This window comes from Furipterus horrens, unplaced genomic scaffold (assembly GCF_987537825.1).
Source record: "Furipterus horrens unplaced genomic scaffold, mFurHor1.1.pri manual_scaffold_2, whole genome shotgun sequence".
NCBI classification, from domain to species: Eukaryota; Metazoa; Chordata; class Mammalia; order Chiroptera; family Furipteridae; genus Furipterus; species Furipterus horrens.
The window spans coordinates 215438195-215459375 of NW_028327172.1; positions in this window are offsets into that span (position 1 = coordinate 215438195).

The following is a 21181-nucleotide window of genomic DNA, read 5'->3' on the forward strand; positions in this document are numbered from 1 at the left end:
TGCGTTGCTGGCTGAGGTCGCTGCACCCGCCCCCTGGGTGGAGGGAACCGGGGCACAAGTGTTAAAATATTCCTTACCTTTGAACTAGAGTTGTACTCCCAGCAGATGACATGTTTTTTGATTAAAATGTTTAAAAAAGAAAGATTTATTATACTCATTAAATAGTAATCTGCATTTGGAGGACTTATTTATTTACTAAAGATTTTATTATTTATTTTTAGAGAGAGGGAAAGGGAGGGAGAGAAACATGGGTTGGCTGCCTCTCGCAGGCCCCCAGCGGGGGACCTGGCCCGCAACCCAGGGTCTGCAGGCCGGCGCTCAGCCCACCGAGCACCCCCCGCCCCCTGGCCAGGCCTGGGGGGTCCCTGAAAGGCCACTAGACCTGTACTTGGAAGGCCCGGGTTTGCGTCGCCGCTTGGCCTCCCCTGCCGCGGGCACGTCCTTACGTCTCTTTGGGACTTTAGTTTCTTCTGTGAAACGAGAGCAGTCTGGTCGGTGCTATTTTGGCTGTGCAGTGCCACCTGAGGTGGCCCCCGCCGTGCGCGCTGCACGGCCTCCTCCAGGTGCCGGGTAATGAGATGCCTCCTTCACGGCGCCTCCGCCCTCCTCGGCCCCCAGCTGGGGGCGTTTCGGGTCTGTGCTCTCCTGGCCGGACTTTTGCCAGGTCTGCCCCCCGTGTCCTCCCGTCACCTTTCCTTTAGGGCCCCCAGGCCCTGCTAGTGGGGGCCCGCTCTCTCTGGTCCCCTGTGTTCTGTCACCGGGCGATCTGCTCTGTAAACCAAACCCTCCCGTGCCCTCCCCGGTGCGCACGCCAGAGGCGCTCAGCGTTCCTGTGATCTGTCACACTGAAGCCATGCCGCGTTCTGCCTGGAGGCTGGCTCCTGCAGCGTGTCCCCTGGGCACCGCCCCCTGGCCCCAGCGGGGACCGACGTCAGGGTCAGGAACCACAGTGAGGCCTGTGCTGCCTGGCTCAGGCTAACCTTGGGCCTGACGTTTCACTGCATCTGCCGTCCCTTGTGTTTCAACACCACCCTCTGGCCACTTCCAGGGTTGTTTGCCCAATTCCTTTATTCTGGAATGTTCTTTCTGCCTTTTTCTTCCCGTCAAAATCCTTAATACTGAAGGTTGTACTTCTGTGAAAGAAGCTGCCCCTGGTTTTCAGAATTAACTCTTTGCTGTTCTTTTCCCACAGTGCCTGACTGGTGGTACCTCCACTGCGCCGTCTTTTCCTTTTGACTTTTTAGTTTAGTCTTCACATGGAGGTCTTTTCTGGATTATAGACTCCTTGACAGGAGAGAGGAAGGTCTTACCCATTGTGGGTTCCTGCTCAGCGACAGTGTGGCCTTTTACACAGTACCTGTTCCCCGAGGGCCGGGATTAACTCGTCCATCCTGTAGTCTCTGGTCTCGGCCGGGGAAAGTCGGGTTGGACTGGAATTATCTCGTCCATCCTGTAGTCTCTCATCTCAGCCGAGGGAGAGCAGGGTTCGACTGGCTTTCTAGGAGAGTTTCTTGAAGCCATCCTCCTGACGCACTCAGGACAGGGCCCGGCACGCAGTAAGTGCTCCGTAAGTGGCCACTTGGGGCTACTTACTGGCTGGAGTAGGTGTAGGGAACGCTAGTGGTCGGGTAGGCTGGTTGCTTAGATGGCGTAAGCCGGCTCACTGTGACCGTGGTCACAGATTTATCTCTGGGGCTTGTGTCTAAAGAAAAAAACTCCAGCTGCACCTCTATGCTTTCATTAGTTTTGGGGATACGCAGAAAAGTGAGCATTTGGCTGGAGAGGGTTTTCGCACAAGCAGATTCATGATGGTGACCCAAAATTATTCAAAAACAGGCAAATGTAACTGTAGGTGAGTCAATTACTTTTTTGCATGTGGTTAAGAAAGTCAGTGGAAAATGGAAATTGTCAAATTTTATACTATGTATTCTTTTCAGTAAAGCATATGTTTCCATTTTAATCTTATATCTTGAAATACTTCATTAAGCAATAGTCTCTCTATTTAGTATTTGGATGACTGTCAAAATTGAAATTCTGTTTTCGGCATCATCTCCAAGGCTTCTTTCCCTGAATTTGGCTTTCTCTGTAGCCTTCTCTCTCTCCCTTGTCTGGTCAGCAGGCCGGATAGGGAGGAGAACCAGATATAATTTGGAAACTTTTAATTCAATATTTAGTTACTCTTTTTCAGTTTATATGCATTACTTATTAACAAGTTGTATCTAGAAACTTTAAAAAGTGACATCTGTTAGTTCTAAAATAATATGAAATTCCCTACTTGCAGCAACATAAGAATATGTATTAACTGCTATTTAACGTACATTGACATATATTTATGATTGAGCTTTATCAAAAAGTTATTAGAAATTTACATATTCTTAATAAATTGCTCTTAAAACTTGCCCCAAAGATTGGAGCTGGGAGGGTTATCCCAGTGAATGAACTAATAACTATTAGTAGGAAAGGCAGTAGAACAGAAAATTAATAACTGCAAAAATGTTTGAGAGTATGTTGCTTTGTGTGTGTGTGTTTCTATTCTAGCTGGGGTGCCGAAGGAATGTGAGTTCTGTGGATCCGGGCTGTGTGTGCACACACGTGTTTGAGTGGTTTTCTTGTGACCAGACATGAGCATGGCCACTGTGCCTGGGGCCTTGGTGGTGCCTGGCACCGAGGGTGGGCACGCAGTCCATACTGGGAGGAAGTGGGCCGGGCGCCTGGGGGACGAGCATGCATGGGGGTAGTAAGTGTAAGGATACAGGCCTCAGTGCATTTTCAGTAATTTGGGGGGGCAGTAAGTGGTTTTTACCTTGGTCATGGGGGGGGGTAGAAGGTGGGGAGGGGGTTTTTTCCCTTTCAGGCAGGAGTTTGTTTTCAGCTCAGTTACATTTTCCGGAGTACTTTTGGACTCTTAATAGCCAGTATGTAACTGTTTCACAGTAGTCTGCCCGGTTTGGGGATTTATTCAGGCTCTTTATTTTTTTTTCTTCAGTTACTACCCCTTTCTTAGGTGTCTGGTTACCATGTTGCTCCTTGTCAGCATCTTCCCTGAATCTTTTAATTGAGAGGACGTGGAAATTGAATTTTCTGGGGGTGGTGGCTACTTGCCACTGCTTTCTTTGGTTACCACCATAAATAATTGAGTAATGGTTGTATTTTTGTTAATAAGTTTTTGCTAGTACCATCTAAGGAGTTTCTTGTTTTTACAAAATGTGAAGCTTAATTTTAAACTTTTAAAGTGGATTTTGTATTATTTACTAAAGCATTGTTTTGAGCATAAGCAAGTGTTATAAAGACTATTTACTTAAAAGCAGATGTTAAAAATAAAAAAGAAGCAAATTAGAAGATGAGAAGGGACTCTCCTTCACCCTTTCCCCATCCCTATTCCTCTTGAAGAACCACTGGTAGGTGCCCTGGAGGCCACAGGAAGAAATTAGGCCCGTACTTGTGAAAAGCGGGGTCACCGGAGAGCGCTGTGTGTTCAAACAGACACTGAACTTTGTGTCTCGGGGTGCTTTCCTTACCAGCACACGCAGACCTACCTCGTGTACAGAAATGCTTCACCGCTTTTTTCATGGCCCAAGTATCCCACTGAGTGGACGTGCCGGAGATTTTTAACTAGGCAGTGGGGTGGGCTTCCGTTTTGGCCTGTCGCAGCTCAGCCGCATACGTGTGTCTGGGTGACTTCCGCGAGTGACCTCGCTGCTCTGTGCAGCCCGCAGAGGCTGACCGAGGGGTTTCTGACTTCTCTGAACTACCAGTGAGCCTGCCAGAGCTTTTGTTGTTGGCTGTGTATTTTAATCATTTTCGACATCAGGCTGGATGTCTTTTTCTCAGAAGTAGTCATGTACTATGACTTTGTGTTATTAAGGGTGACAGCTTTTGTATTGCGCATTAAATATTACATTAATAAAAACGACCCGGGCTCATGGGCCGCTTCCGAAGCAGCAGCCTCTGCAGTCAGTGGGACCCTCACTGGGCGTAATGCTCGGCTGTCACAGTCTTGCTATTCTTGATAATTTGGCATTGGACCCCACAACTTATGCAGCCAGTCCTGTACAGAGTATTTGCTTACTTATTTATTTATCCTTTTTATTGAACTTACTGGGGTGACACTGGGTAACAGAATGACACAGCCCTCGGGCTCATGGGGCCACGGCGCAGCATCTGGCCTTGTTGGCCACACCAAGTCAAGTCTCCGTCCTGTGAAGACTTTATAAAAAAGGTGTAAAAGGAAGACGCCCTCACCCCCCGCTTCCCAACCCCGCTCTCTGTGACTCCCGCTAACCGTGTAGCTTACCCACCGGAGGCTTTTCCGAATGCCTATGGAACCCAAACGCATGCTGCTTGAGTGTTTTTTTTTTTTGAAAAACTCCTAAATTGAAATCCATGTAAAGTCAGTGCGTATTTTCTTGAAAATCTCTGTAATAATCTAGAGTGCTACAAACCTAAAAACACTCTCTTAGGGGGCTCTAAAGCCTTAGCTGTCAGAAGGTGGTGCTGAACTGCAGGTTTAGATTTTGTGGTGTTTCCGTTTTTTACAGTGTACTCTCCTGAAGCTTCAGGGCAGCAGCTTAAGTTTCGGAGGGGAACAGTACCCGTCTGATGAGATTTCACTTTCCTGAATCTAGCAAATCAACGGAAGCTCATTGGAGGAAGGAAAATAAAGGTTATTCGTCAGTTAGGCTCAGTTGAACAGGGGATTCACTAGTGGGTAGGAGGATTATTTGGGGCTTTATTTTGCTAAAAAGCATCCAGAATTCATCGGGAAGGAACAGGCGAAGGGTCCTTAGAAGGAGCTCCGGAAAATGGAGGAGGAGGCTGAGCTCCCCCTTGTGAGAACGGCTTCGTCAGGCCGGCTTCGGGCCTTAGGCAGCGATGTCTGGTCGTCCTGCCAGCGTGGAGAGAGGGGGCGTCACCTTCCTTCCGCAGGTGACGAGACTGTGGCTTGGGGGGGGGTGCTCCGCAAGCCTCCCTGCGGTTACGGATAATGGGGCAGAGCAGGCGCCCACGCCTCTCCCCCTGCGACTTGAAGAGCCTGTTCTCCCCGCACCCCACTACTCCTGGGGTTCATTCATTCACGTACCACTTGATGGCCTGCTGCGTCCTGGGCACAGATGCCCAGGTGATTGGATGTGGAGGGGACTTTCGGGGGGAATGGCCCGGGGAGGGACCGAGGAAGAAGCAGGGGTGCATGGGACGTGGCTTTGAGGGGAGCGAGGAGCAGAGGGGCTGGGTGGCAGCGGCCGCAGGCCTGGCGACGGGCCTGCTTGGGTGGAGGCTGGGGTCCAGACCCCCTCTGCCCAGCAGAGCTGGCGCGGCCTGGGAGGCTCGTGGCCGATGTCCTCTCTGTGGGGACCCGCAATGCGCTGCGTGGCGTCCACAGCAGGCTCTCGTGAAGGGCCGTCTGAGTGGGACGCCCACGAAGCCGCCATGTGCAGCGCTGCCCTGTGGTTGCGGTGGGTAGAGGCTGAGTGTGTGGATAAGCAGCGCTGACGGATGTCACGCGAGTGGGGGTTCGTGGCTCGGAGACAAGGTGGCAGGAGGGGGAGGTGCTGTGTGTGTTGGGAGGACAGGGAAGGCCTCTGAGGAGATGGCCCTTGAGTTGAGGCCCGAAGGCAGTAGGGGGGCAGAGGTAGGACATCTCAGGGGCACAGCAGCATTCGGTCGGGGAGGCAGGACAAGGGCCGACCCTGGCGTGGAGGCGGCGTGGAGGCTGGGCTGGGGGGTTGGGTGTGGGGCGTGAGAGGAGGGGCAGGTGGTGTGAGCGGGGGCCGAAGCTTGTGGCTGGGGCCATGGGGCCACTGAGTGGCCGTGACTGACAGTGGGAAGGACGGGAACCCAAGTTCCAGTGGGGGTGCCAGTTAGAGCCCTGATTGCCCAGTAGCTTGCCGGCTCTAGGGTTCTGGGCTCATGGGAGAAGAGCAGAGCAGAGGTGACGGTTGGCGGCATCGCTGCACAGAGAGCGTTTGGGGTCGCGCGGCCGGGGCCGGTGGGGAGGCCACCCGGAGCCGCTGGGCTGTGAGCGCCGACACGGGGCTCTCTCCACTCGCGCCCCCTTGTGTCAGCCGTGCGCCAGGTTTCAGAGCCTGGGTGTGGGAAAGAGAACGTGAACTGTCGTTCAGTCCTTTACCTGGATTATGCTCAGTATATCGAGAAAAAGAAAATACATTCAAATTAATCTCCCTTGTTTTTCTTTTTAATATGGCTACTAAAAAATTTTAAATGACACGCATCTGCCTCAGATTTTGCTGCGGGATGGAGTCAGGCGAGCCGGGGCAGGAGGGCACTAGGCAGGGGTGTGGCTGGCACCGTGGCCACGGGTGAGGGAGCCGCCCCAGGGCTTCCCTGGAGTCGGGGTAGAAGGCAGGCGTCAGGGCAGCGGGGCGCTCGGCTCCTGCGCCGGGACAAGTCTTGGAGACAGTCTGTCTGATGGGGTTTCTCCCGAGACGGTTTTATTCTTTTAATTTTTTAAAAATTTACTGATTTTAGGGGGGGGAGGGGAGATGCGGGGAGAGAGGCACCAACCCTCTGTCCCACTTGCTCGTGCACCGCTGGTTGGTGCTTGCGCGTGCCCTGACCGGGCCCTGACCGGCAAGCTCGGCGCGCTGCCCGGCGTGAGCTGTGATGGGCCCGCTCTGCAGAACCAGGCGTGGCAGCAGGAGACGCGCGCCTGGCGGTGGCGCGCTCAGTGCAGGCAGGTGACTGAGGGCTCCCAGGTCCTCGGTCTCGGGCTTCAGCTCGCAGCTGCGCGTGACGGGACGGTGTCCTCGTGCTCAGCGTGGAGCGTGCCTTTCAGTGTTCAGTTAGGCCCCGTGAGTGAGCTTCACTCTCACCGGGGCAGGGCTTTGTCACCATCTGTCATTTAAACTTAGAATTTGGTTTTCTGGTGTACAGATTTGTCATCTGGTTACTTTGGTGAGCGTGGCTTGGCACCCCCATTCCTTCTTCTGTTCTGAGCACCTCCCAGGGGTCCAGAGCTGAGGAGCAGGCGAGGGCCCTTCCCTGAAGGCGGGTCTGAGGCCCCGTCAGGTGCCACTCATGGGCTGCTTTTTCCGGTGCTGGCGGCTGTGTCCGCAGAGTGTCAGGCAGATGGTTTTCTCCGTAGACGTCCCCGCCGCCCCCGTGCATTTCATTCTCCCACTTTGGGAGAACCTCACTCGCACGTTTGAGAACAGGGGTTAGCGCAGTTTTTCCCTTGCCATGCGATCGACCCTGTCGTGGAAACCGGAGCTGCCTGGGCCGTGCCAGGGCGGGCAGAAGAGCGCCCTGAAGAGGATCGGGTGGCACCCTGCAGCCTGCCGTCGGCTCCGCGGGGTCAGCGCTGGTCTCGCGTGCTCTTGGGCTTGGGCTTCCGGTCTGTCAGTGCTCTGCCTCCAGGCCCGTCGGGACAGCGGACACTAATCAGTGGCCAAACTGGACACAACGATTAAGGAGGATGTGCTCAGTGCAGAGACAGAAGGCTGGGCTTTGATTTTTCAAACCTGTATGGTGGCAGGGCCGGCAGTTAGATGGTGGGATGGGAGAGGCACCGGCGTGGGGCCAGCCCCGCAGTGGCCCTGGCCTTGCCTGTAAGCGCTTTCCTTTCTCTCTTTCTCTTTTCTTTTTCCTCCCTCCCCCTCCCTTTTTTTCCTTCTTTCATCCCCACCTGAGGACATGCTCACTGATTTTAGGGAGCCGGGAAGGGAGGGAGGGAGAGAGGGAGGGAAACACCCATGTGAGAGAGAGAGACGCCGAGTGCTCGCCTCTCGTTTGCATGTGCTCTGACCTGCGACCCAGGCTTGTGCCCTGACCAGGTGTGTTTCTTTCTCTATCCATAAAATGAAGAGGGGTGGCTTAGTTTAGGGTTTTTCATGCTGGGAGAGCAGTGTTGGGCACAGAGTGGGTGCTGAGATAAATCTGAATGAGTGAATAAAAGAGATCTAGAGTCTGTGAAGGTGGACCCCCACTCCCCCCCAAAACGGAATTATCTTCTGGAGGGCAGGCCCCATATAGGACGGGCTTCCCCCGCTAGGCGAGTGTCCCAGGAACCCATCTGTGTCAGCGCACCAGCTGGCGGCGGCATGAGAGGCTGCGTTTGGCTTCAGTGACGTTGTTTAGAAGACTCAACACGTTTGCCAGTTCCATGACGGGTGGTTTACGAGGGCACCTGCCCACACCGCGCTGAGCGTTCAGTTTTTGACCAGAAACGGCCGACCCCTCGCCTCACCCTGCCTGGTCGCCTGCTCTCGCCTCAGGCAACGTTGTTTTATCTCCCCCGATTAAAAGGTGCTCGAAGGTAAAGGTTTTGCTGATGTGGAAGAGGTGGAATGAAAAACGGCAGGAGCACTAAAAGGCATCAAATCCACAGTTCAAAACCTGTTCTGAGCTGCGGGAAAAACATCTCGATGGTCGCATTGCATCACGTGGAGAGCGCTTTGAAAGTGACTGAAGTTTATGTAGGAATAAGTGCCCGCTTTTTTATAAATAAATTCTGGGTTTGGGGGTCCTCCTGCAGATACTTAGGGGCATCGCCCTCACTGCGGCCCCGGGCACTGCTCCCCTGCGGCACTGGGCTCTGATGTAAGGGGCAGGCTGCTGCCACCTCCCGGTCCTCTCCTCGCGGTCACAGCCGCGCGCACCAGCGGTTCTCGGCCTCCTCCATCCCGGGGCCCACGTACACTCACGACTAAAACTCTGCGCCACACCAACAAACACCTTTTTTGCTGATTTGACAGAAAAAAATATAATTTTGATTCATTCACACCGAACAGCTACTGTTGTGTTGGCTGTGGTCACTGTTTAAAATTTGGCCATTTAAGGGAGCGAGGCCTGGGCCCCTGACTCCCTAGTCGGGGGTGCTTGCGGAGAGTCGCTGCGGGGCGCTTTGCGGGAGGCGTGCGCGTGGCATCCCATGCGCAGGGCATGGGCCGCAGCACAGGAGCCGCGCCCACGTCCTGGGGCCTGTTCCGGAACCCTGCATGGCCCTGCGTGGAAGTCTGATGTGCAGGCCCCGGCGGGGCGGCTTCTTCCGGGGGTCCCGGGGACGACCCGCTTTGGGCCCCTGCCCTGGCCCTGGCGCCCATCGGCGGTCTTAGGCGTCCCGTGGCCTTCGTGTGGCCGCCGCCTCTGTGGGTCTCTGCCCACATCTCCCTCTTCCTAGAAGGGCACCAGCTGTCGGGTTCAGGTCTGGGCAGAGATGGGTCGGAGGTGAAGGGTGGCCGTGAGCGAATGAGAAGGAGCTGCTGACTGGAGGCGACAGCAGGGCGGTGCTCTCCGGCGGAGAACCTTGGCCCGCGGAGTGGGGACGTGGGCTCTGGCTGCTCCGTGGGCGGACGGTGACGCGGGCCACAGGGGCTGGCCGCAGGGAGTGTGCTGGACCGCCCTCGGCTTTCCCGTTGCTGCACCACGTGCCCGTCTCTCTGTCCCCCTGCGTCCTGCGCGCAGGGAGCGCACGCTGGTGGCAGTGGTTTCTGACGTGCGAGCACAGGTGAGGGGGATGGGAGTCTGGGGGGGCAGGCCGTTCCTTTGTCGGCTCTGCGGACGGCGGGGCCTCTGGGCAGCGGCTGCACGCAGGCCCGATGTGGGAGGGTGGCGGGTGAGCACCGTGGGGGTCCCCAGCCATGGAAGGGTCGAGAAGCTGGCTGCCTTGCGGGCCCAGCCGCAGCCTTGGCCAGCCCGAGCCCCTCGGGGAGCTGTGAAGCTAGAACAGCCCCAGACGGGACCGCACGGCCAGCCCCGGACGCTCGCATGGGGCCGTCGTTGGATGTGGGGCGCACCTGGGAGAGGGAGCTGTGGGAGGGGTCCTCGCACAGCCCTCCCGGCAGCGGGCCCTGCGTCCTTCGGGGGCTGCCACAGGTGGGCCGTGTTTTCCTTAAAGCCTTTTCTTTGGATTGGTTTGGTTTGATTTGGTTCATTGGGTGGCCTTCTGGAAAAATATAGAGTAAGCATGTCCTCCTTTCTTTGTGACTCCCTCACCTCCTGGCTCCCCTCTGTATATGGTGTGTGTGTGTGTGTGTGTGTGAAAGAGAGAGAGAGAGAGAGAGAGAGAGAGAGAGAGAGAGAGGGAGAGAACAGTTACAGTACATACTAAGCTTTCTTTCCCAGAGTAAACATACTGGTTTCCTTAAGTTTGTGCTGTTCCACATGGTGTCTGCTGACCTGCTATTCCTTGGTGTGTGGTTGAGACTTCTTTGGCTTTCTTTAGCGTTCTGTGTATTTTAAACTGTTTATCAGTGGCATTAAGGTCCTTGGAGCAATAGCTTACCCCCAAAATTTTGGAAACTATTTGAATTTAAAATTCTCAGTCCATTGAATCCTGCCTCTCTTCCCCCTGTTGAAGTTGTCCTGCTTTGAGGATTGAAGGACTTCTTACAGAGCCCATGGGTAAAGTGGACTCCCCGGAGCAGAATGCCGCTCCCAGGAAGCCAGGGGAGAGGCAGTGCACCCCCAGCTCAAGGCGTCCGCCTCGGGGCCGAGGGCCCAGGGCGCTGCAAGCTGTCCTCAGGGGGTCTGTGGCGTCAGCGCTTGGCCCTGGGGTTCCTCCAGCCTGCTTGCAGGTCCCAGCTCCGCTTCTCTCCTGCCCTTTGGGGAAATCAATGTTCTATTCTAAGTTTCAGTTTCATCAGCTAAAAAAAAGGAATAATAACAGTATCTATCTCGTAGGGCGGTTGGGATGAACTAAAAATATACATCGAGCGCTTATGTAGTAAGGATTCGACGAACATAAGCTGCTTCTGCTGTTGCTGGGAGAAACCACGTTTACTGTGAGGTGGGACGTCTCTTACCTCGCTAATTCTGGCGACGGTGACCTTAAGACTTCAGGTGGAGGGAAGGCGGTGTCCCTAACCGATGCAGAAGGTCCACAGACGGCGCGCAGAGGACCGCAGTCCGAGCGAGGACGAGCAGCGCTCACGTCCCCGAGAGGAGGCGGGCTGCCCTGCTGTCCAACTCCGCTGCTCCCCGCCCCCCTCTGCTGCTCCCCGCCCCCCTCCCCCAGCCTCCTGCGGGTGAGGCCCGGCCCACACCGTCGGGAAGGGTCGCAGCCCGAGTCGCAACCCCTGGCCGCTTGGGGCACCTGAGCGAATCCGGAACCCAGCGTCCCGGAGTAAATGGACGGCCAGGACCTGCGTGTGAGGAATCAAAACTCACTTAAAGACCTGAAAGGAGACCTAAATCAACGGGGACGTGGCTCTTGGTCACAAGTGGGAAGGTTTGATACTGTAAAGCAGTCGGTTCTCACATTGATCTGTGTATTGAACACATTTTCAATCAGAATCCCAGCGGCGTTTCTCATAGAAAGTGATGGTTGAGTCCAAAGATCAGAGGCTAGGAGTAGGGGAGACCCTCCTGAGGAGCCTCAGCCTTCACGGGAAGGACTGGTGATTAAGACGGGTGGTCCGGCATGAGCGCACGAGACGGCCCCGGACAGGCCTGCAGCTGAATTACGCGGGCCGTGGGTGTGGAGAGAGCGGGGTTACCGACGGGGGTGGGCGGGCCATCCCGAGTGACGCTGGGGCGGCTGGCTTTCCATGGAGGAGCCAGGGACTTGGGTGCTTTCTTCACAGTTACGCCCATCTGATGCCAGAGCTGGAGAGCTTGTCGGTGGATCAAGGACTTGAACGTTCCTTTAGGTTTTACAAGGTTGCACTGTCGTTATAACCCCCAAGTCTCAGTGGCTGGCACACCGGGCATGTCTTCCTGGCTCACATCACACTCTGGCGGCAGTGAGGCGGCTGCTTGGGTTCTGTCGCAGGTGTCTTCTCATCCTGGGACCCATGCTGAGGAGGCTGCCCCATCTGGGACACGCTGGTCCTGTGACGCCCGGGGAAGAGGCCAGGCTGCGTCACACAGTCACTTTGAAAGCTTCTGTGTGAACATGGTGTGTGTCACGCCCACTGCAGTCCAGGGAGCGGGGCAGGACATGCTCGCTGCCTACAGGGAGGCCCTGCCAGTGCGTCCTGCCGTGACAGCAGGGACTCGCTGTGTAACAGGATGTCCTGGGACGGAAGGGATAGTTGGGAACAACAGTTCCGTCTGCCGCAGCCGTGACAAGTCCCCTGGAGGCCGGGACAGGATAAAAGCCTGAGTGAGGAGGAAGCTGCCTTTACCAGGTGCCCCAGATGACCGATGTACGTTCAAGTCTGAGAACTTTTTCTTATTTTCAAGTACAAGTGTGACCGGAGAAACTGGAATACTTTTAGAAGAAATACAGACAAGTATCTCTCTGACCTGGAGGGTAGGGACGGGTACTTGGAGACAGTGTGAGGTTCTTCCTCAACCAGCCTTCCCGTCCGCCTGTCTGTCCGTCCAGGCCCTCCATGGGCAGCGTGAGCCCCACCCACCGCGGGGACAGTTGGCTTTACTCGGCCCACTGCCAGGCGCTGGTGATGTGGGGGCAGGGCGTGACGCAACGACTAGTGGCGGGGGGGTGGGGGGATGTTCTCTGGAAGGGAAGAAGGACAGCGTTGAAGGAAGGGTACCAGTCAAATGTGAGGGCACCTATTTGCAATTCTTGTGCAGACTGAGGCCCCGCTAGCTTGGCTGAGAGGTCATGGCAGGTGATGCGACATTTGCATCGATCACGCAGATCTTTGCCATCGAAGTGCGAGTGTCCAGGGTCAGTGACAACTCCAGGCAAAGGCCGCTTCAGCAGTCGTAGTTCCCGGTAGCTAGGTAACCCCTGGAAGGCGCATTCGGGTAGGATTGATTTATTAAATATTTCAAGGGATGATGGTCTCTTTCCATAGTTGTCTGATTTCATGTTCACTTGAGCAGAGTACTTACTACTAACCCCAAATCAAATATTTCTCATGATAGGAAACTTGACAGGAGAATCGATTTTATGTTTAACATGAGTCATTTGAAAATTGATTTTTATGTTTAGTGTTTAAATAGTTAACTATTTTTTAAAAAGATTTTATTTATTTTCAGAGAGAGGGGAAGGGAGGGAGAAAGAGAGGAAGAGAGACATCAGTGTGTGGCTGCCTCTCAGGCGCCCCCAGCCGGGGACCCGGCCCCCAGCCCAGGCCTGGGCCTGGACGGGGAATTGAGCTGCTGACCTTTCGGTTCTCAGGCCGGCGCTCAATCCGCTGAGCCACACCAGCCGGGGCTGGATGGTGAACTGTTTTTCTTCCAACTTGGCTTATATGTTTTTTGACCCATGCAGTGAATATTTCTGCTACCTTTATTCTTCCTTTACATTTACCTTTATTAATGTAGTAATATTTATGATTTGAACATATCAGTGAAATTTTTTTTTTAAAGAGTTTTGATGTGTCTAGAGCTCTGTAGATAGTCATGTCAGTCTAGTTATTGAGGAGAAGGGTCTTCATTAGTGTGGAAATCCAACCCCAAATGTGTCACCTCTGCTGAGGATCTTAAATACATTTTTGAGAATTTTGCATTGTTACTTGTCTGTGCCCTGGCTGGTTTAGCTCAGTGGATTGAGCGTCGGCCTGCGAGCTAAGTGTCGCTGGTTCGATCTTCCAGTCAGGGTACATCAGAGAAGAAAAACTCTGACTCCAAAAAACCTCCGCTGCCTTGCGGCATACCTCTTCAGGGGAAAGGCTAAGGGAGTAAACCCCGACAGAAAATCCGGAGCCGGAGTCCCTAAGGCGGTTTGACGTTGTAGTCAACACCGGCAACTCCTGCGGCGCACCTGAAGCCAAGCTGTATTGACTCCGTCTTTCCCTTGGACCCTTCAGCTGCGAAGAGAGGGGGCGTCTGCTGCATGGGCAACAGCAGACCCTCCATATCACCCTGCCCAGGCTCTGTAGCTTCAGCGTCATCACAAGATGTCGATTCAACACGGGAGGAGACAGATACCGTGTCACTCCCGAGTCGGACTGCACAGCCATTCTCGGCGGTGCAGATAGACTCTTAAGAAGCTACACCATCGTCTCTCGAGACGGACGGCTGCCGACGACGACGACTTGTCTGTAAAGTGCTTCATTTTGGGCTTTGAGGAATGAACCTGTTTCCCTGATCTGGGGAGAACTCCACAAAGTTACACGGATGTGACTCCACTCTGGCTGTAAGTGTAGGGAGTGTCAGCATGCTTCCCAGATCAGGGGTGCCTGAAGGCACACTTAAGCTACGTAGCATCTCCCAGTGTTGGGCCACCGTGCCTGACCCTCAGCAGGTGGGTGCTGAACACAGGAGCGTCTCCCCCGGCTTGCCCTCCGCCAGCCCCTGAGCATCGCCCCCCGCCGTCCCGAGTCACAGAGCTGCTGGCGGTGGGCTCACTCCTCACGGGGGCTCTGCCGTTGCGTCCTGCTGTCGGACGTCTGCCTCGGGATCCACTGAGGACAGCGTGGTGGTTCTGTGAGGCGGAAACCCGCCAGGGTCCTTCCGATGGCCGTGAGCGGCTCCTCCATGCTCAGGGCTGCCTTGCCGCCGCCCCGTCCCGCGCCGCCCTGGCGTGTGCAGCCCGGGCCCGAGAGCGCCCTGCGTGCACGCAGTCCTGGGTGGTAAGAGGCCTGAGGCTGCCCGGGCAGAGGGAGAGTCTGGGAGTTTCTGAGACCCTGTTAGAGGCAGTGCCGGCTGATTTACTGTATAGAATAGTGCAGTCTGTGCAGATTATTGTTTTTCTGGTTTTATATTCATTGTGTTTTTCCCGTTACCATTTATCCCCCTTATACTCCCCTCTCCCCCGCAATCACCACACTCTCATCCATGTCCATGAGTCCTTTGTGTGTGGATTATTTAAAGGAAAGAGAAGAATACATTTAACGATCTTATTCCTAAATTATGTCTTCCGTTTAGCCTTAAAGTCCTGTGAAATTTAGGACATGAGGACCTTAGGTGGCCTGTCTTCTTTATAACTTGAGCCTTAGGGAGAACACCCCTTTTCTCCCCGGTTAGACGGTCACACTTCCCCAAGTGTGTGCGGAAGAGCACACGGGCCTGTGATTAAGTAGGGGTGCCTCCTGTCCCTGCTGGGGGGCCCCAGATGCACGTTGCAATGAAGAGTTTCAAGATGTCCTAAAATGAACAAGTCTTTTTTTTAGCTCTGGTGTTTCCCTGGTTTTGCCAAAAGGAAGAAATTCTAGAACAAAAGTGGTGAAACTTGCATCACCCAGTGCTGGACACCCCGTAGCAGGTTACCTTCTAAATGATGACACTGTTCGTTTCAGCAGCTTTCCAGGAACCGCAACCACAGTTAGCCTGAGAGCCACATCTAAGACCGGATTGGAACATAACCAAAGGATGGAAAATGAAAACAGGTCCTTTGAACCTGTTCTGAGTTCTCAACTGCATCTCTTTTTGCAAAATCAAATACAGAATTTTATTCTGATACTTCAAAATCTCTAGTAGGATATGAGTCAGATAATCCATTTTTACATTGAATTAGATTTCTTATTGACAGATATCAAAACATTACCAAAGTATTGCTTATTACTTCATTTTATTTTGGACAACTTAATATGTCAGCTGGCTTATGGCTATTTTTTATAGTAACTTAAACAAAAATTGACACAGTATGTTACCAGTGAGCTGCAGAATTTCTGCCCCCTCCTGCTCACTGAGACTCGCTTTGTATTTTTGAAATTAGTAGTTAAAAGCTGTAGAGTTTTCATGCAGATATTTTGACAAGCAGCAGCATCACTTTGAAAATTTATTTCAGTGCACAATAATCTAGTATTTTATTTGATAAAATGTTTCATGCTGGACCAAGTGCATTCTAAGAATTGTACTTGTTTTAAGTTTTTGTTTCTAAATAAACTTGCTCAGAGCTTTTGAAATCTACATTTCTTATTTCTTAGAGTGAAGATTAGCTTCAATTTCTTCCAACTGCAGTTTTAAAACTTCTAAAATTTAGTTCCATCACTTTTCCAACTACTTTTCTAAAAGCTTTTAGAGTTTCCTAACGACAGAGCCTTGTTCTGTTGGGGTGTTTGGGTTTTGTGTGGTAGCCATCCTGCTGTCCTTCGCAGGAGAACGCACGTCACACGCGGCCCGCTTCCTTTGGCCCAGCGGCTTTGTGCGTGTTGTTTTCACCCTGTGAGCTGCGTCGACGCCCAAGAAACCAGTGTTGTTATAAGAGGCTATTTGAGCCAAAATATGAGTTTCTCAAGAGGCTGAGAAAAGGCTCCGGAAGTCGGCAGCTTTGCAGTTCGTCCCACCCACTAGAGTCCGAGGAGGAGACGCGAGGGGTCCCATGAAACCCGTGGGTGGGTGGCCAAGGGGGCGGGAGGAGGCAAAGCCCGGGGATCTCGGAGGGGAGGTAGAAAGTCAGCCGGAGAGACAGACACGCACCTCTCTCTCGTGGGCGGGTGCCGGGCAGCTAACAGGACGGAGCTGGGGACGGTGTGTGGGCAGCAGGACAGTGGTGTGGTCCCCGCCCCGGCGCGTGGTTGTGCCTGCGAGGGGCCTGGGCCAGGGGGCTGTGACATTTCAAAGGAACGTCCTCTCAGAGGCACAGACAGCAAGGTCGGAGGCGTGTTATCCTGGGTGCGCGAGGGCTCTGGGCAGTTTCAAAGGGGAAGATTGACCTTGGTCAAGGAAGCTGCAGGCCCCCACGTGACTGCTCACCGTGGCCCGCCTTGGATTAGGAGTTTTGATGGTCGGACCGTCCCTTGTGTGTGCGTGTGGTCTCTGGGTTTGTGAGGCCTGCCATGCGGGCCTCCCCGAGTGTGTTGGGGTTAGTATGTGGGCCTTTTCGTCCAGAGCTGTCTAACTCAGAGTTTGCTCCTTTTAGAGGAAAAAGGCACTTTTGTAGATCTGTAAGGACTTTTATGAAGGCAGAAAAACCTGCCGTTTCTGGAGCCCTGCTGAAGCTTAATAGGTAGATCATCTGATAGATCTAAATGCACTAATGCCTATTGGTTATTGTAATTTGATAACCTGCGAAGAAATTTTAATCTTTGGAAAGTCCAGCTTTTTAAACCAGAAACGTTACCAGGCGGTGTGAGTTAGTCACACCCAGGTGAGAGATACGACAGCGCCCCTTCACAGAAGCAGCCCGTGTCCTCGGCGGCCGGCCAGCACTCTGGGGGCGCCGGGGCTGGTCGCGACCCCCAGCTCCGCGGGCAGAGGGGATCCGGGACGGCTGGGCAGGACGCGCTCCCCTTCCTCCAGTCTCGCCCCGCGGGGCTCTGGACCTCCCTGGTTTGCTCCGATGGGGGTGTGTGCCAGAGCCCCGTGCTTGGCCTCTCTGACGCCACGGCGCCGGAGCTGCTGTGCCCACGGGCCTGCGCTCACGGAGGACTTCCGCTTTGGGCAGAGTTTTACAGAAACAGCCCCTCACCAGGAAGGGCCTCCCCTGAAGGGGTTAAAGGGAGTCTGCACTGTTTAGCGAAGATTTGGGGACGCCCTGTGGCTGGGCAGGCTCAGGACAGCCTTCCCTGGACCTGGCTGGGGTCTCAGGGTGCCCCCTCCCTTGGCGTCAGAGGGGCCTGAGCCTGGTGCTTCCTTACAGCGGGTTGGAGGCTGGGGCTGCCCGTCCTCTCGGTGGGTGTGCCATCTGTTCTTTCTTAAACAAGATTTTATTTATTTGTTTTTAGAAAGAGGGAAGGCGAGGGGGAGAGACATGGATGTGCGGTTGCCTCTCACACGCCCCCAGCTGGGGACCCGGCCCGTGACCCCGGCCCGCGCCCTGACCGGGCATCGAGCCAGCGACCCTTTGGTCTGCAGGCCGGCGCTCAGCCCCCTGCGCCGCAGTGGCCCGGGCTGGTGGGCTCTCTGGATCAGTAAAGCTTCCCGGCCTGGATGCGGGGGTGCGCGGGGCCCGGGGACGGTGACGTCTGCAGTGCGTACGGTTCTGTGTGGGACTGATGCTTTCACCTGGGTTTCATCCTCCTGTGGCTGGTTCTCCCTTCCTTTTAAACACAGGGATAAGCCAGGCCTGTTCTGTGTCTGTAACGTAACACATTTGCTCATTCCTGCTTCTGTCAAGTGGTAGTGTGAGCTGTAAGAGCCGCTTTCCAGTCGTGAAGAGTCCAGTTCAATGGTCACCGGAGAACACACACTAACCAGCTGATTGCCGATACCCTAGCTGGTGAAAACGGGACTTCTTGGTCTTCATGCAGTTCTTTCTATTTGCATCGGAAGTACTCATGTCCCACTTTAGTTCTGTTGGTGGCATTATCTTACAAAGAAGCCTGATTCATTTCCTCGGACTCGACACACTCCTAGGTGGGGCTGGGGCTGTGGGTCTGATTGTCCGCTCCAGACCCCCAGGCTGAGCAGGCGTTTGCGGCCAGCCTGTAGCACTTGGGCCTGTCCTCTGGTTGTAGATGCCTTATGATGTTGTCTCCTGGCTGTGACTGGCTGTGACTGGCTGTGAGCCGGGCTACCTCCCAGAGCGAACGAGCAGTGCCTTGGTTCCGAGCTAACGTGCTGAGAAGGAAACAACGGGCAAGGGCTGTGTGTGGCCGCCTTGTCACGTGGGTGCGTCTCCGGGTCCCCCGGCAAATGGCATTTAGGAGCTCGGTGAAAAGTAGTGGAATCTTAGTATTCAAGCATCCACGTTCCTTACTCTCGTTCCTGTGTTCTTATATTTTATATCCCTTCCCCTCCCCCCCTTTGAAGGCTTTTCTTTACGTGAGAATTCTGTGGACACCCAAATGGAAGAGTTACGAGAAAACTAATGCAGTCCCTGGAACACTGAGCACTTTAACAGATTTATTGTGAAACGTATGGTGAGTAAGGACCGATTGAAAATACGCGATGGAAGGCATGACCCGCAGAAGTACGGGCTGGATCGAAGGGAGGGCCGGGGGCCTCGGTGGAAAGATGTGCAGGTTGCTTTCCTAAGGATGGAGACCGAAGCCCACCCCCACAGGAGGGTGCACGCGGAAGGAGAAAGTCCGCGGCCGTCACCGCGTGTCACTGCCACCACGTGCTAGTATTAGGAGTACTGTCTGACTTCCCAGACCTATGGTTTTCAGACTGGATTCCTCCCGTTTAGATTTCAGAAGTAGTTAGCCTGATGCAGTTTTTTGATTTCCTGCCGAGGCCTAAGCAGCCTGCTCAGTAATACAAGGAATCTGTCAGTTTGGCCCAACGACCTTTCAGCCTCATCTGTGAAGGAACCGACAAGCAGGGGCAGGTGGAGCCGGGTGTGAGTGGACATCATGGGGAGGCAGAGGGAGAAGGGCTGGAGCCGTGTGGCCTCAGTGATTAAAGGAGGCGGGAGTGGACTCGCTGCTGTTCAGGTCCGACTGTGGCAGCGTGTGCCGGCCTCCCGAGGCCCTTCTCGGCATGGTACTCGGGTCTCTTTTTTCTCTCTGTGTGTGTGTGTGTGTGTGTGTGTGTGTGTGAAAGAGACAGAGACAGAGACAGAGACAGGACTGTGGTTTAAAAAAAAAATTTTATTGATTATGCTGTTATAGTTGTCCCAGTTTTTCCCTTTGACGCCCCTGCACCTGGTATCCCCCCTTCCCTCTAGTAACCCCCCCGCTTAGTTCATGTCCATGGGTCATGTGTATTAAGTTTTTTGGCTTCACCCTTTCCTATATTATTCTTAACATCCCTCTGTCTGTTTTGTACCAACCAATTTTGCTCCTTAGTCCCTGCACCATTTCCCCATTTTTCCCTCTCCCCCTCCCAGCGGATAACCCTCCAAGTGATCCCCACACCTATGATTCTGTTCCTATTCTGCTTGTTTGGTTAGTTGGATTTTGTTTTTATTTTTTTAGATTCAGTTGTTGATAGTTGTGAGTTTGTTGTCATTTTAATGTTCATAGTTTTGATCTTTTTCTTAAGTAAGTCCCTTTGACATTTCATATAACAATGGCTTGGTGATGATGACTCTTTTAGCTTTACCTTGTCTTGGAAGCACTTCATCTGCCCTTCCATTCTAAATGATAACTTTGCTGGATAGCGTAATTGTGGGTGTAGGTCCTTGCTTTTCATCACCTTGAATACTTCTTGCCAGTCCCTTCTTGCCTGCAAAGTGTCTTTTGAGAAATCAGCTGACAGTGTTATGGAAACTCCTTTGTAGGTAACTGCAAAGATTCTCTTTTCATCTTTAACCTTTGACATTTTAATTATATAGTGTCTTGGGGTGAGCCTCTTTGCATCCATCTTGTTTGGGACTCTCAGTGCTTCCTGGACTTGCATGTCTATTTTCTTCACCAAATTGGGGAAGTTCTCTTCCACTATGTTTTCATGTAGGTTTCTAATTTCTTGCTCTTTCTCTTCTCCTTCTGGCACCCCTATGATGCAAATGTTGGACCTCTTGAAGTTGTCCCAGAGGCTGCTAATACTATCTTGGACTTTTTGGATTATTTTTTTCTCCTTGCTGTTCTGATTGGTTGTTTTTTTCTTATGTTCCAAATCATTGACTTGATTCTGGGCTTCATCCACTCTCCTGTTGTCTCCCTGTAAATTGTTCTTTATTTCAGTTAGTGTACCCTTCACTTCTGACTGGATCTTTTTTATGCTGCTGAGGTAGGTGCTGAGTTCCCTGAGCGTCTGTATAACCAGTGTTTTGAACTCCGAGTCTGATCGTTTGCTCATCTCCGTTTTGTTTAGCCCTTTGTCTGGAGTTTTGATCTGTCCTTTCACTTGGGCCAGGTTTCTTTGTCTCCTTGTTTTGGCAGCCTCCCTGTGTGTGTTCCTGTGTATTGGGTAGAGCAGCTTTGACTCTGCTTCTTGGTCGTGTGGCCTAATGTAGTGTGTGTCCTTGGGGCCCAGTGGCACAGCCTCCCCTGTCGCCCAAGCTGGGGGCTCGAGGTGGAAGCACCTGCATCTTTGAGTTAAGCTGCCCGGTGTGTGCTGTGCCTGATGAGCACTGAAGGAAGTGCGCTGTGGCCTGCAGGCTGCTCACGGCCCACAGGACACGCTGCTCATGTCCCCTGTCACCGGCGCCAGTGGTGAGGCCTGCAGGTGAATGATTTTCAGGAATGAATGTGGGGTTATGAGGAGTGTGAAGAGATGGCACTGTGTTTCTTAGAGCATTGTTACGTCGGGCGAGCTCTGGGAAGGCCAGCGAGCACCTTCAGGATGACCCTCCCCCACTCCCCTCCCCCCAGAGCCCTCTGATTAAATTCCTCGTTTGGGGTTTGTGTCGTGATCATGCCTTGTTTTACTGTGTGTTGGGAAAGTGTTTCCTGGTGGAGTGCCGTGGGCATCTGGAGCTGTTTTCTTTTTCTCTCATTGACAGATCATTCGGACTAGTGATAATCACTGTGAAAACGCACGGACTAGATAAAGAAATAAATGCTTTATATTTAAAATTTGGTTTGTTATTCTAGTCCCA